The sequence below is a fragment of the Passer montanus genome, unplaced genomic scaffold (genome assembly GCF_014805655.1).
Source record: "Passer montanus isolate IOZ18808 unplaced genomic scaffold, ASM1480565v1 scaffold44, whole genome shotgun sequence".
Lineage (NCBI taxonomy): Eukaryota > Metazoa > Chordata > Aves > Passeriformes > Passeridae > Passer > Passer montanus.
In genome coordinates, this window is record NW_024369262.1 from 129,858 (window position 1) to 145,268 (window position 15,411).

Genomic DNA, 15,411 nt, shown 5'->3' on the forward strand with positions numbered 1-15,411 from the left:
AGATATTGCAATTTTAATTCTTTCCCCTAAACAAGTTCCTCCTTAAAGCCAGGGGGCCCAGGCCCTGTGGCTCCCAGGTGGGTGTCAAACACAGCAATGGCTGTCTGGAGGAAACTGAGCAAGTGCCACACTTTAACATACACCGGTCATCTCTGCTGTATAAAAGGGCAGGGAAAGGCCATGGCACTTGTTTCAGGCCTTCTTTTGCCATAGAGGCTGGAGGTGATGGTCAGAGATTGGAGACCAAGGAGGAAGGGCTGCTCTGTTGAGCCCTCTGAGGAGCCTTCCTTGGCACAGAGGCTCTGCTTCAGCATTGCAGCTCCCAGCCCCCTCCCAGCACCTTCCAGTTTGTCAAAACTCTCACAAAGTTACTGAATGCAGGATAGCACACAACAGTTAAAAGCTAGAGCCTCACAAATGGAAACGCTGACTGGTTAAGACACCTGGTGTTGCAACTCCCAGTGGGGAAATGTGGATGACCAGCAGGATCATATTCCTGTCCTCTTGGCTTGACCTGATCTTGTTCTGAGGATCAGGGGAGAATTTACTGTTCTTAGACAGCAGAATTTCTTTGTGCTGTGGCCAGAAAACAACTGCATTTGAAGCAGTTAGGATGTGGCCAGCATGTCCTGCTGCTCTCTGACCTCTGAGCAGCAGGATGAAGTGTTACAGAATCCCAAAGGGATTTGGTCATCCCCTTCAATGACAGTGTGCTGTGTAGCTTCCCATTCATGCTGCGGCCAGTTGAGGGTTGGGTTGTTTGTGGGGTTTTTTTAACTCCCTGTATGATTGCATTTTGGTTTTTACACAGTTATTAACTAATAGAAAAATACTAATAGAAAAGGAACTTTCAGCAATTCAAGAACTGTCCCAGAAAACACACAAGAAAGAATGTATATTATCCAGCCATTATCCATTACAATCAGCAGTACCAAGCCCTTGTATGTGATGATGACAGTGCTCCAAACGTCTGACAGAGGACTCTTGCCTTGATCATGGGTGTTAGACAACAAAAGCAAGCAATGAGTGCAGTGTGACTATTCCCATTTTATAGAAAGAGAAACCAAGATACAGCAAATAATTTTTGAACATGGATTTAAATGTAGCAAGAATTTTCTGCTTCTGACCAGCTTTTGTTATCTGTCAAAGCTACTAGGCTGGACCTTGTACAGATATATCTTTTCACTCCCTCAGGCAGGGTTATTTTGAAAAAAATCAAGTAGCACAGATATTCAGAAGAGCAATTACAGAAAAACTTATCTGGCAATAATTATGCTGGTTAGTGATTCTGCAGAGATGAGGAATTATATTTCAATCTCTGCAGAGCTGGCAACATTTAATCATTATGTTTGTGCTCAATTCCCAGCACAATGAAGCCCTGATTTCCACCTGGTGCTTCCAGACATGTAACAAGGCAAATTAAAATGAGTAACACTCAAGAAGTAGATAACTCCTTTCCTGTGCAGCCTCTCCTATCTTTAAGCCCACTCATTCTTTCTCTGGCAGAGCAGACTCCCTGTTATTTTTAACCCAGTTCTCCTCTTAGGACATCCTTGGATTTTTCCCTTAAAAAAGCACCTGCCTTTCTGGTTACACTATTTCCCTTTCTCTTTTGTTGTGGGAGCATGTTTTCAGTTGAATAAATCCTCTGGCTGACACACAGTGAAGGACTGGCAGGAACATGCATATCATCCCAGCTCTGAAGGATGCTTTTATTTCCTTCTGTACCACAGCTGGGCATTCTCAGGCCAGACTGTGCTGGGTGGCAAGAGGAGCTTCTTGGCCATTTGAGCACTTGACATCTGCAGCTCAGGCTGCAGCCTCTCTGCTGGGGGCAGTGTGGTTGTTACAGCCCATTTTACCTGCTGCCAGCCCTGTATTAATTATGCCACACTATAATCTTTGGCTGTCTTTGGTGAAGTGCTCTCTCCTTCTGTTATTTGTTTCTAATTGCTTTATTTCCTTATTTTTGAAAGCATAAAATTCAAAACAGTCCAAATGGGTTCTGAATATAGCAACAGCCTGGTCACCTGATGGGCTCCTCAGCAGGGGTGAATCAGGATCGCTCCAGTTAACAGGGCTCTGCCTACCAGTACCAAGCACAGATCCTGCTCAGCTTTATGGAACCACTAAGAGATTTCCTTAAAAAATGATGGCTTTGAATATTTTTTTACCTAAATGTACTAGTGACATGCCTGGGGAAATATAAACTCTTCACCTCATGACTGTAACTCAAGGACAGGTTAAATAAACACATTCCCAGTCCTTGCACCCAAAACCCATGCAAAATCAGTTAACAACCAACCACACTCAATCATTATTGAACAGAAATATTAAAGTCTTATTTTAACATTATTCTAGCCATCATGGTCTAGCCATCACAGAGACATTGTCTGTGACCCTCTTTCCACTGGCCACAACTGCTCTGCAGTGTAATCACTTGTGTTTGGTGAAAAAGGAAGCTAAGGTACATGATTTGTTTGGGATTTTTTTTGTTTTCTGGAAGAAACAGCATGTTCTGAGCTGAGCCAACCAGGTTATTTCATTATATCAAGTGCTCGCAGTCTTTGCCAGAATTGATAGTTTCAAACCTTGATACTGGTGCTAAACTGTGCTTCAGACATCTGGTGATTTAAATCAGTCACTGGTGATTTAAACTGCCTGGTGCTAAAGGAGGCAGATCCTTAGGGGACAAATTTCAGCACTTTCTAAACAGCCAGCATCTCATAAACATCTCAAAGCCAAATGAATCAGTCCAAATGACTTCTGAAACCCTTGCAAAACCTCCTCAGCAGTAATTAAGGCAAGAGGAGCAGGAGGCTGAAAGGTTCACTCATTGCTCAGGAGAAGCTGAGTTGGCCCTGCATGAGCAAGGCCCTGCTTGACAGACTTGAAAGCCTCTGTGAAACAGGTCAGTGTTTTTGATTACATGTTATGGTCTTTCAGAGCATCTCTCATCCCTGGAGCCACAGGAACACAGTCCCTCCACAGGCCAAGGTGCATTCCTGGGTGGTGGAGGCAGCCAAGAAGGAGTTTGCTGGGGCTTTCACTCAGGCCTGGGAGGAGGTTTTTCCTTTGCTCATGGGCTTGTCTTACTTTTCCCAAGAGTCCCCCAAGACAAACACACAGCCCAGGAGCTCAGGCTGCTGGCTGCCTTGAGATGATGTCTAATTGCTGTCATTAGCTAACATCCGGAGCTGCTGGAAGACAACAGCAGCTTTGGAAGCACATGTTCAAGGAGCTGGGGCTCTCTGCTGTGTTTTTACAATCACAGAATCTTTTCGGTTGGAAAACACCTCTGAGATCAAGTCCAACCACAAACCCAACACTGACACTAAACCATGTCCCTAAGGGCCACATCTACCTGTTTTGGTTATCCTAAAATGCAGCAGGCTCTGCCATCCACTCACTGGTTAGCATGGTGCTGTTCACCTGCCCCAAGAGCCCTTCACTGCCCCAGTGCTTCCTGTTCATGGGAGATCTCTGCTGGGTTTTCTCTGTGATGAGCTGAAAACACAGCCCTTTGTAGCTTTCTAACAGGGATCATTTCACTGAATGTAGCTCCTTAGTAGTCAAGATTTGAAGCACATAACATTTCAATTCCAAGTGGTTTTGACTGAAAATTGGCAGAGAGAATGCACAAATATTTTAGATGGAAGTGAGAGGGTATTAGCACTGAATAAACCTGTTCATCTGTAGGGAGTTGCTCAGCTGCCTGTGACCAGCCGGGGTGACAAAGCACATTTCTGCAGGAAAAGTAAGACTTGGATGAACATAGCAAATAGCAGCAGGCTATAGCTGGCTACAATAACTATACCCTCAGAATGAATAAATGAAAAAAATGGTGCTCTTTGCCAGGCTTACAAGATGACTTTGCTGTTTTAATGAATAGTGCCTCTTAATTACATTTTGATACTTCTCTCAACACAGTGACAATAGGGGAAGCTTATTTAACATTAAAAAGTTGGTAGTAAACCACAAGATGCATTATTATGTTATTTTGAGTTATGAAACCCATGGTAAGGAATTAATTTGTTTCCAAAGCAGAGGATTATTTGAGACTCATTGGAAGCAGGCACAGGCATTTCTATCTGCTTGTTGTCACAGCAGGAAGGAGCAGCAGTCTGCAGTGGGTTGAGTCAGGATGTGGATTTAATCCATTTAGCTCTGTGGCTAAATCCAAGATTCCTGGCGGGGACCCTGACTGCGACTGGAGTCACAGCAGAGCCCAGTGACTCCTGCCACGAGTCACTTGTCACAAAATCAACATCTTCAAGAATCCCACTGCCAACGCTTCACTGCTGGGTGCAGTGGGAACCCCTCGACCCAGGGGTGCAGTCCACCGCGAGTGAAGGAGGTAAAATAGAGTGGGAGAGAAAAATAAAGCCAAAATATGAGCCAAACCAAAGAGGGCATCTGCTTGTAGGAATTCCTTGAAGAACAGCAGTGGGATTAGTTGGCGTGCAAGACTTGCAAGTTGCTGCAAGGCTTGAGCAAGTGTATGTGGTTAGGGTTGGGTGTTACTCCTCTGGAGACAGCGAGCCTGCCTGAGGGGACAGCCGTGTGCGGGATGCTGGCTCCTCACGCTGCCTCCCTCCGCTCCCACCACGGCAGTGCCACCGTCCCTCATCGTATGTTATGGAGTATTTAGGGAGAATTTCTTCGCAGAAAGGGTCATTAGGCATTGGAACGAGCTGCCCAGGGAGGTGGGGAGTAATTTTCCCTGGACGCGGCTCTCAGTGTTCTGTTCTGTCACAGGCTGGACGCGACGACCTCAGAGGTCTTTCCCAACATCACTGATTCTGTGATTAGCAAAAAGCCGCGTGTTTTCACCCAAAAGCCCGCAAACCAGATGTGCTTCTGGCTGGACACCACACGCTACCGAATTAAAAAAAAAAAAAAAGAAAAAAAAAACCAAAAAGAAAAAAAAAAGGGGGGGGTTTAGAACTATACTATATTGGGGTTTTTTTGCCTTTTTTGCCCCAAATCCCAGCGCCTCCTCGTCGGTCGCCCCCCCGCCCTCAATCTCCCTCACGGCCACAGGCGCGCGCGCCCCGGGAGGCGCGGCCGCCCGCAGCCAATGGGCGGCGCGGGCGCGGGGCGGGGGCGGCCGCCGCGTCCCCCGAGCTGCGGGAGCCGCCGCCGCGGCGCGGCCGGGGATGCGCCCGGCAGCTGCAGCCCCGGAGGTGATGGTTTTACCCAGCTCAAAAATAAATGGGGAAAATAAAACCCTTCCGAAAGCTGCGGTTTGAGCGGTTCGGGCAGTGCCAGCCTTCTCTCGCCCTTTTCTCGAGGGGGCAGAGAAGGTAAGAGGTAAGAAGAGTTCCGTGCAGGTTTGTCACGGCTTCCTAACGCTCCTTGCTGCCCTTGGGATCAGCCTGAGCTCCTGGAGTTTGGGATTTCTCGCGGGTGGGTGCCGTGGGCTGAGCTCTCCTGGCCCGGCCGTGGCTCGGAGCACACACCTGGCAGCCAGGCTGGCGTGAGAGCGGCTTATCTCCCCGTCTGCTTGCCTTGGCTCTCAGGGACAGTAACCTGCAGCTCCCGATGGCCTGTGTGCTGTAAGCAAGGAGAACTGCTGGTCCTGCAATGATACCACTTTCTTCAGCTGCTCTGATGAAGGTAAAATTGCCGTTCTGTTGTAGGTGTAACTTAATGGAGAAGGTTTTGTTTAATAGGAAGCTGTTGCTTTTCTGTTTACAGTAGTCTGCAATTCCACATTAATCTTCCCATCGTGTGTTAACTTCCTCCCTGTGAGGCATCTCTGGCAGCCTCAGTTTGTTCTGGAGTTTGACACGGGATGGCTTTGAAGTGTTGCTTTCGAAAGAGGATAAGGCGAGCAGAGAGCCGCTATCTCAGTTGCTTGAAGAGAAGAACCAAAGCCAGTGTGCTGGGCTGTGCTGCAGCATGTCCTGTGCATGGTTTGCTGCGTGACCCCTGTGCTTGGCCTGGGGTGTCTGCTGTGAATGGGATTAAACTCCAGGCAGAGCAATAAACTTGCTTTCCTGGGCTTGCTCCCTTGGCTTTTGCCTGGAGAAAGTCAGATCTTAGCAACCAGGAGCGTAAGCACCAGGCTCTTCTCATTCCAGCAAGGAGTTCAGGCATGTCATGGGTTGATATGGTCTGGAGGCTGGGCTGTAAGTCACAGTGGGTGCCAGGCCAGTGGGTCCCGACAGATTTCCTTCCTTCAGGGAAGCTGTGTTCCCTGGTGTGAAGTTCCTTCTGTCTGGAGCTGTCTCCAGCTGTTTCTCCAAGAGTTTGGGATGGCTCTTGTGGGTTGGAGTGGGGTATGTGTGAGTGCTGCCAGGACAGCTCCTGGTTAAGAGGTGGACAGAGCAGCCCATCCAGGTGCTTCTGGAGTGAAGCTGCCAGGGGACCTCACCTGTCCTGGCACTGCCTCAGAGTTTCCCCTTCACTCTGCACAGCCAGAAGGTGCTGTGCTTCTGCCACGGCTTTCAAACCTGTGCTGCTCTGTGCTCTCTAATTAATGTGTTCATTAAACCCTAAATATCTACTTCTGCCACAGCTTTCAAACCTGTGCTGTGCTGCTCTGTGCTCTCTAATTAATGTGTTCATTAAACCCTAAATATCTTTGCCTGATACAGTTAATTGTCCTTGCGCTAGCTAGACTTTCGAGGCCCAGCTTTTCTTTTGCTGGGAAGGGGTTGTGGGATTTCCCTCCCCCTGTTGGGCTTTTGTGGGGTGGCTGCAGTAGGGATGTGCTCAGCCTGCAGCAGAGGGGATGTCTGGAAGGATGGTGTCACAGTGCTCTCTTTGCTGGAGCAAGAAGCACTATTTAGGCAGTGGTCACGACAAAAATTTCTGTGTTTTAGACCTTGGCTGGGTGTGAAGAGGTGGCACTGTGCTGTGTCACTGTGCTTCAGCCAAGGCTCTGCTTGCAGAGTGGAGCATCTCTTTTTGCTGGTATTTGTTCCCTGAAGTTGCTGAAGGATGTTTTAACCCTGTATTTGTACCACTGATGAACTATGGAAAGAACAGTTCTGTCTGAAAGCCAAATCTTCTCTTCAATGTCAATGCTGATCTTAGAAGAACCTTTATAGGGTCGTTGCTACCTAGGGACAGGGGATGGAGAAATTTCTTTTATAAGAGGCTTCAGGAAAAGGCTGAGGTTGCTGGATGGCTTCTAGCAGGTTGACTTTGGTTTCCAGAGGAGGTATCTGCCTGGCTGAGGGGCAGAGAGGATAAATCCAGGCACACCAAGCCAGTGGAGGAGGGCTGTGTGTTGGTGAAGAGCTCAGTGTGAGGATTTTGTCACTGCTGGAGCTTTGGAAGGCAGTTTGGTAGGATGTGAAATCAATATATGCAATTAGTCTGCCTCGGGGAGATGCCTGGAGAGAGGATATCCTTTGGTGCCCTAAAGCACAGGTGGATGGATCTGTTCAGCAGCTCAAAGCCCTGACAAGTGCTGGGTGTAGGGGGAGGCAGGTTCTGCCTGTGTGACAGATCTCCCTCGGTTCCAGGGCCCTGTGGGGATGCTGAGTGAAGCAACACAAGCAGGTGAAATGGTTTGTGTGGAGTCAGCAGCAGAGCCCAGCTTTGGGCAGCATCAGCCCATAGCAGGAGCTCTCCTGAGTGGGAAGGAGGATGGGGAAGCAGGATTTTTGGGTGGGTTTTTACCTCTAACTTGGGGGAAGACTTCTCCTGCACAGCCTCTGGCAGATGCTTTCTGCTACTCAGCCCTGCCACTGCTGCAGCTGAGCCATCCCTTTGCTGAGAAAGAGCAAGGAAGCAAGTTACCCCTTCATCTCTGGCATGAAAGCAAGGCCTGAGCTGTCAGCCTAAACGCCAGGTACAGAGTTGGTGTGAGATAAAATGTTCTTGGCTAGTGTCTTGAACTGTAGCAAAGCAGACCCCTCTGAGGACAACCAGGTATTCAGTGACCCTTGTGAAAATTCTTCCTCTCAAGTCTTTGTCTTCGTGGTTGCTCCTCTGATTTTCAATATTTTTTTCCATTTTTTAAGGGGCATGGTATGTCACTTGCTTTAAGAAGCAAACATCCAGCACAGAGGAAGGTGACCCAGTCACCAAAATTACGTGGTTGAAAAAGGAATGTATGTGGCTGGCTGTGGGAATGACTGAAATGTGCAAAGCAATTGTTGACATAATGCAGTCATCAAGGCAGGTCTGAAGGTTGGTTAGGGATATTTGTCATGGATAAAGTGTCAGGTACAGCTGGTAAGTGGATAATACAAAAAAATGCCACATGGTCAAGCACGTTGTTTTAATCGAGACAGTGGTTGAGCTTAGCATGGTTGGAAAAAAGTGTCTGAAGCCTTCTAAAGAGAACAGATCCTAATAACTGATAAACTGGAGAAGGATACTCATCTAAAAGATGGTGTGGTGGGAAGGAGCCACAGTGATTTTCATCCATGAGTGGGAGGGTGGCTGTTGATTTGTGGTGGTGGCTGAGGTGTGAGTAGATGTGTTCCAGCCCTTCAGAAACAGGGGTGGTTCTCAGGCTTGTGTATTTGGCCACAGGTGGTGACTTTATGGATTGAGTCCTTAATCACAAAAAAAGATTTTATAGACTGTGTCATTGATGCTGAGGTGCAGTCAAGGACTGCAGAACTTGCAGTTCTAACTTGCTTAAGAATTTGCTGCCTGGATTTGTTGATCACTTCTACTGGTTTAAGTTTTTGGAAAGATTTTCATGTTTCATTGCACTCTTCAGTTTTATTACATATTTTATATATTCATTCCTATTTTATATATTAGATATTCACTTTATTTTATAGTTTTGGCACAAGTGATATGGATATAAACAGAGGGAGAAGTACAAATGTCTTATGTCAAGTGCCTGGTACTGGAGAAATTGTCAAGTCCCTGACACTGGAGAAGTTTAGTTGTTTTCAGGTGCTGGTGTCCCTGGATGGGGAGGTTCTCCTTAAAGCCCAAACCCTTTTGAGGACACAGCTTCTCTGTGGGCTGAAGCTGGCAGCTGAAAGGCAGGCCTGTCCCATTGCAGCTGGGAGCTTCATATCCCACAAAGCTGCTGGTTTAGGGAGTGAACCTGGCCAAGTATAAACCCTTGTGTTTTATTTCTTGATGGCACTCAGTGAGCTGAGTCATGCTTTGTGCATAAGGTGTGGTTTCTTGAGGACTTGTTTCTTTTGGGTTGCTGCCCTGGTTACTTTTGGGTGAGTACTGCTGAAATAGTTGTAGTTCTTTTTTGCTAGAATCTCTGTGGGATGAATTTAGGCTGCTTGTGTCTGGGGTGATTTCGGTGTTTCTGCAGAGTGGTGGCTGTGGAATGTTGTGATGAATTCTTCAGTACTGTTCAGAGAATTGATGGTGAAGTTGTTAGCTATTCAGCAGTGACTGCTCTAATTATTCTGGTGTGAGTGTAAACAGCAAGGCTGTGATGTGCTGGAGCAGCACTTGAATATGTGTCTTTCTGAGATGCAGACATGCTTCTCCTTTCTCCTGTTCCTGGGCTGTACTCTCTGTAGCCTTGGACAAGCAGAAAAGCCATGCAGGTCCAGCTTTCCCTTCTGCTGGTCCTGGTGTCCAGTGGCAACTGCTTCCCTGAAGGCAGTGCAGCCAAATTCTTGGCCTCACTTTTTTTGCTGCCTTCTGCAATTCCCTGTGTCCAGTGGTTTGCACTCACTCAGAGCAGTGTAAGGGAGAACTGGCCTTTTTAGAGCTGGGGTGTTGGTGGGAGTCCTTGCTGCACAGCAGAGGGGCCTGTATTGAGCACAGAGCTCTGAGCCAAGGTGGAAGAGAGCAGATCCCTGAAGCCTGCAGGGCTGTGCAACATCCCATGAATATTTCTGGGGTGTGCTGATTGTTTTTCTCAGCCAAGTGACACTGTGATTTTGTGACCTTGTGAGGACAGAGCATTGAGTGCTGGGGAAACCCAGGCTAAATTACTGTTTCTGAGGATGTGTTAGTGTTGTATTTTTGACTGTTTGGGATGGAGATGAGTGTGAATCAGTGGTCCCAAGGGATGTGAGATCATCCTACCCTGCTGACCTGGACTGTGGTGCCTGTGTGGCAGTGCAGTGCTGTGCTGGAGCCCTGCTCCCAGTCAGGTGCTGCTGCTCTCCTCCTGCTGCTCCTCAGCTGTGCCTCTGCTGCAGAGATTGGTCACAATTCTGTCTTGCAGTCTTGTGAGTGCAGCAGAGCCCAGACCACCCACTCCATAGTTTGTCGTGGTTTTGCTTTGCTTCTGCAGGGTGTATTTACTAACTCCAAGACTATTTTGCTGTCATGAGACTCTGTTGTGGGTGCCTGTCTCTTCTTCCCTCTCCCACTCGCAGCACTAGTTCAGATTTCCATTCTGCAGAACAGAAGTGAGTCCTAAACCCCCAAAAGAGGTGCTGAGGATGGATTTGCTGTATACAAATAACATGGGCACAGCCCTCTGAAACCCAAAGTTGGAGCCTGTCACATCTACAGTAGATAAAGCTGAAAGAATTGGGCAGCAGTAGCAAAAAAAAAGAGCCAGCACAGCTTTGCAGAGTAGTGTGTGCATGTGTGTACCTACCTGAGGCTGCCTCTAATTATCACTGCTCCCCTGCTGAATCCAGCCCTGTCAAAGTTACTCTCAACTACCTCCTGCCTTTGTGCTTACTCACCATGGTACTGGCAGCATGCAGGCATTGCCAGAGCTTTTCTCCTGCCCCTGCCCCTCCTCGTGTGCTGGATGCTGCTGGTGGCCTTTATCTGCTCTGCTGCTCTAATGTGGTCCCTCAGAGGGAATTTGGGATGCTCAAAGGGACCCCTGCCTAGAAGAGGGTGTGTAGCTGTTGCTTCATGCTGGGTATCTGCTACCAGACCCTCCCTCTCCCTCATTCCAGCCCTGCCCGTGGAGTCTGGACTGTGGCAAGGAGCTGAACGATGTGTGAGCTGCCTCCTCATTTGGAGCCTGGCAAGGATGTGATCTGAGCAGGAGCCACAGCTCCACTGGGAAGGAGGCATCCTTCCCATCCTTCCTGCAGTGTGTGAGCAGTGACTGATGGTAGCATGAAGTAAAAAGGATGAATTTGCCTCTCAGTGAGTTGAGTGCTGTCTTGGAGAAGTGTGTTCTGTTGCTTCAGAGCTTCCTCCCTGTCTTTTGCCAGTGCTTACAGCTCAGTGTGGAAAACTGGGAGGGAAAGAGAGAGAACTGGGTTTGGATACTGGTGATGTATAAAGGTGCTAACCCTAAGCCAAAGAAATCAAGGCAGGAGGACCTGGGGCAGTGTTCCTATGACAAATTATTACAGTACACATGTGGAAGCCAACCACTTAAATCAGTCAAATCTTAATTTTGACACTTCCTAATACCTGATTTTGGAAATGCTGTCTGGTAGTGCTGTTCTGGGATATTATTTGTGCTGGAACCAAGGGTTTGGGTCTGCTTGCTAATGGTGTGCCTGCTTCAAGTGGCAGTATGAGGAGGAAAGTCATCTGCTGACCTCTCACTGATGAGGTGCTTTGATGCTGAAATCTGGGTTGACCTTTCTGTGGCTGTCAGGCAGCTTGGCTGACAGAGGTTAATGCTATCTGAGGCCAGCAGGCAGAGTGTAAAACACACCTGAGATGAGACTTGGAGCCCTTCTGTGTCAGCACCTCATCCCCAGGCTGAAAGATGGGGCTGGGAAAGTGAAAGATGTCCAAGTGCAGGTTGTTGGGCCAGTCATTGCTGAGTGCAGGGGGAGCAGGAGTGTGTCCCCTGAGGGCTGGGGTATGGGGTATGAGCAGGGTGAGATTTGTTATAACAGTGAGAACAACATCCTCTGGCTCAGCTTGTTCTGTGGTAGTAGTGGGTATGATTTTCAGTGTTCTCAGCTGTGTTATTGATGTGCACTCCCAGGTTAGAGAGATCAGGCATCTCTTCCAGGGTGCTGTGTCCTTTCTCATGCAGTTTGATGTGAGCAGTTCTTGTAATTTGCCTTGAAGAATGGTGAAAAGGCATGCTTTATTCATAGCAATTGCTGGGAGTCCGTTCCTTAATGCCAGATAGATTGATTTAAGACTGAATGCAGAATGGAACCAGTATTTTTGGTTAATTTTCAGAATTTGCTGTTTCCAAGGAGCTGAAAAGTGTCTGTACTCCACCTGAATGCCACTGGATCTGTCTTCCATGCAGAATGATTATCAGAGATGCAAGAGGACAATACCAAATTGTCCCACCTGTGGGAACTGATTCTTCTGTGGCACATCCTCTCATCCACTAAAGGAATGAAAGAGCAAAACCAATACAGCTTTCCTTGTGCTCATCCAAACATCTGCCTGCTTGCCTCACTGCTTATTGTGTTAAGAGCATAAACTTCACAGCAGGGACAGCATTTTCTCTGTGCAGCATCAGGCCCAGGTGATAACGCTGTCTGAAGTGCCACAGATCTGAGTCAAAAAATGGCACTGCCATTTGCTCTGGGGATGCACAGAGCATTCTGTGTTACCTAAAGAGATGTTTTCTGTTTGACTCCAGAAGCAGCGTGTTGCTGGGCTGCCTTTGGTTCAGTGCCTGCCCAGAATCCCAGGGGAAGCCCCCTCCCCTCATCCCCAGGGGGGTCCCTGGCTCTCCCTGCTCTCCCTTGCTTGCTCCATGCCCGGGTGCTCCAGCCTGCTGCTGATGCCACGGCTGCAGGGCCAAGGTATTTTTGAGGTTTTGCTGTGAGCTGGATGAAGCCACCTGGATTCATTGAGGATGTTTTGTGGTTACTGCAAAGTGCTGAGAGTCTCATTCCACTAAGGCCTTGTGGAGGAAATGAAACCCGGAGCCTTTAATATTCCATGCTCTTTAGGTATGAATAAATTTTTCCTTGCCCTGAAACCTTCTCCTGCTGTGAAATCCATTCCAATCTCTTTGTCTAAGACAATCAATCTCCTTCCTTTCCTCTCTCCTCCCATGCCCCAGCTTTTATTAACCTAGAAATGTGCTGACATTTCACCATCAAACTGGTTAGGGAGCTCTGCAGAGTATTTTTGCAAGTTGTCAGTGTAGCTGCCTGCAAAAGAAGGGGAAGATGGCTCCGAGTTGCTAATCTCCTGGGGAATTTGGTTTTCCTAGCTGATGGCTTTCTGCAGAAGTGTCTGACAGCCCTGTCCATGTCCTGGTCTATCTGTTCCCCTCAAAAGGAAGGGCATCGTTGTGTTTGAATACATTTATTGTGGCAGTGCTCCCTCCTGTAGCAATCCCTGTCCCACCATGCACGTGTACTGACTGGAGCCTCTCTGGAGCTGTCCCTTCCACTGTCATCCCCCGTGGATCACCCGGTGCCTCTGCAGTTGTTGTTCTGCTCTCTTGGCAGGGAGCCTGTGCCTCACACTGAGCCCTTCCAGCTGCATGCCCAGGAGGCTGAGCTGTCCCAAAAGGAGTTGTTCAGTGCTGCAGGAAGCTGGGTTGGTGGCAGGTGTGGCTCCTGAGCAGCCTGAGAGAAGCCCCTGTGCTTTCCTGGAGCAGGTGCAGGTGGCTGCACTCTTTGGGATGGACTGAGCTGAAGCTTGTTTGGACCTGACAGCTGATACCTTGAAGCAGTCATCCCAGCCACTCCTTATTTGCTGACATTGAGAAACACCATTTCCAGCAGCAGCTTGGCTATTCCAAAGTCTTTGACCTCCTCTGAACCTCTCTGGGGCACTGGCATCTCCCAGGCTGAGCAGTGCTGGTAGTTGGGAAGTTTGAGCCAAACACAATCAGTTCTCCTGATGTTTTCCAACCTAGCAGTGCCTGGCTCTTGCTGCCCTGTCCTGCCCCATCCCTTGGCTGGAGAGATTCACCAGAGCCACAGGATTTGGGGGGATCTGCTGGAGCTCCTGGAGGCAGGCAGGAAGCCAAGAGCTGGAGCACAGACTGCTGAGCTGGAGGGGGTGGGAAAACCTGTGCAGAAGGGACTCTGAAGGTCCCCTGAGGTCACTGTGAAATCTGAACAGCACAGCATCACACAGCTGGGAACTGACCTGCAAAACCTGGAGCCTTAAAGGATGTGACAGGGGAAGGAATAAAACACCCCTCTGATGTGCCCCTGGGAGCCCACATCCTCCCTGCCTTGCTCTGTGCACAGCTGGGAACTCTGCTGGATGGCGCTGGCACCAGCTGGAGCTGGTCAAGCACCAAGAGAAGCAGCAAGCTCCCAGAAGCAAAGCAGTTCCTTCCCTTTGGAAGCTGCAATGGGAACACCTCCTAGGCACTGGGGAGGGTGGTGCTGATGCTGATGAAAGCAGATTCCTGCATTAATACCAGATGGAATGCAGCTGCTCCTTCATGTGAGAAGCTGGAAGCCTTTGGGTTCCCCACACCTCTCACAGGTGCTGGGAAGCAGCTGCTCCTTCCATGGTGCCAGTGGTCCCACGTCTGCAGTGTGTCAAACCAAACATGCTCTGCTGATTGGGCTGGGCAGAGTCTCCTGTCAAATTATTTGTTCTGGCTACAATTTTGTCTGCTTTGGAAACTTGTCATTTTCTAGCCTTTGGAGACCACCTCCCAGAAAGCATGGGAATTGTAAGTATTTGGACATATAATAATGATGTAATTAAAATATTTAATTTTATTTTTCTTGTTTGAGTGTAATTCCTTTGATTTAAAGGGTGGTAGTAGCTAATTGGATTCTGGGCCAGGCTTGCACAGGCAGCCAGGGGGGAGGGACTGCAAATGAGTCTAGCCAGGAAATTGCACATTTAAATATAGTTCTTGGTAGGGTCAGCAAAACACCCAAGGGACAAATTAAGAGCAAAATTTCTACTGTAATGTGTTCATTTAGCTGCAGGCATAATCTTAAGGAAAACAAGGAAGCTTGGGAGTGAGAGGAGCAAATTTCAGGGTAGATGTTCCTTCTGTGGTGCATTTGTGTTCTGCTGCAGGTCTCATAGGCAAGTGCATCCTTCTGGCTCTGGGCTGTCTGGTACATTGGCTGATCCCAAGAAGAAACCACTGAAGGGATTTTGGGTTTGTGGGTGTTAGTGGCTTCACTGGAGGATGGAAATCTGTAATTCACATAATGCTGTGGGGCTGCTACTGCTGTTAGCAGCTCTGGCACGGATCACCTGGATCACACTGTGGGAGGGAGGTGGGAGCAGCCACCCCCTCACTGCATTCCTTGGGTTAATGGGGACAGCTTTCCCTGGGAGGCTGCTGCCTTCTGGGATGGGGCTTCCCCTCCCATGGCTACTGACCTGTGTCTCTGAGCTGGCATTCAGGAGTGTCACTGGGGTCTGTGGCATGAGGTGGATTCAACCTGAAAAAAAAAAGAAAAATAAAAAAAATCAGGGAATGGAAGCACTGGGGTTGTCCCTTTGGAAATCTGCAGCCTTGTGTTTTTCCTGTTGGGACCTGTGACCCCTTCACAGATGGACAAGGTCATTGTCCCTGCTGGGGATGTGTGTGAGGAGTAAGCAGCCAAAGCCCAGGATGCAGGACATGGAGCACATCTGGAGCAAGCCCTGGCTGAGAGCCAGCACTGCTCCCAA

At 48.5% G+C, this 15,411-nt stretch overlaps 1 protein-coding gene across 1 annotated transcript in view; it reads left to right on the forward strand.

The window, feature by feature from the left end:
- Positions 1-5,255: 5,255 nt before the first annotated feature.
- The window catches only part of CAMKK1 (calcium/calmodulin dependent protein kinase kinase 1), a 90,399-nt gene continuing 80,243 nt past the window's right edge, over positions 5,256-15,411 (forward strand). The window contains exon 1 of the mRNA XM_039720838.1: positions 5,256-5,619. The gene's annotated coding sequence lies outside the window, so the exon portion shown is untranslated. The remainder of the gene's footprint in view (positions 5,620-15,411) is intronic.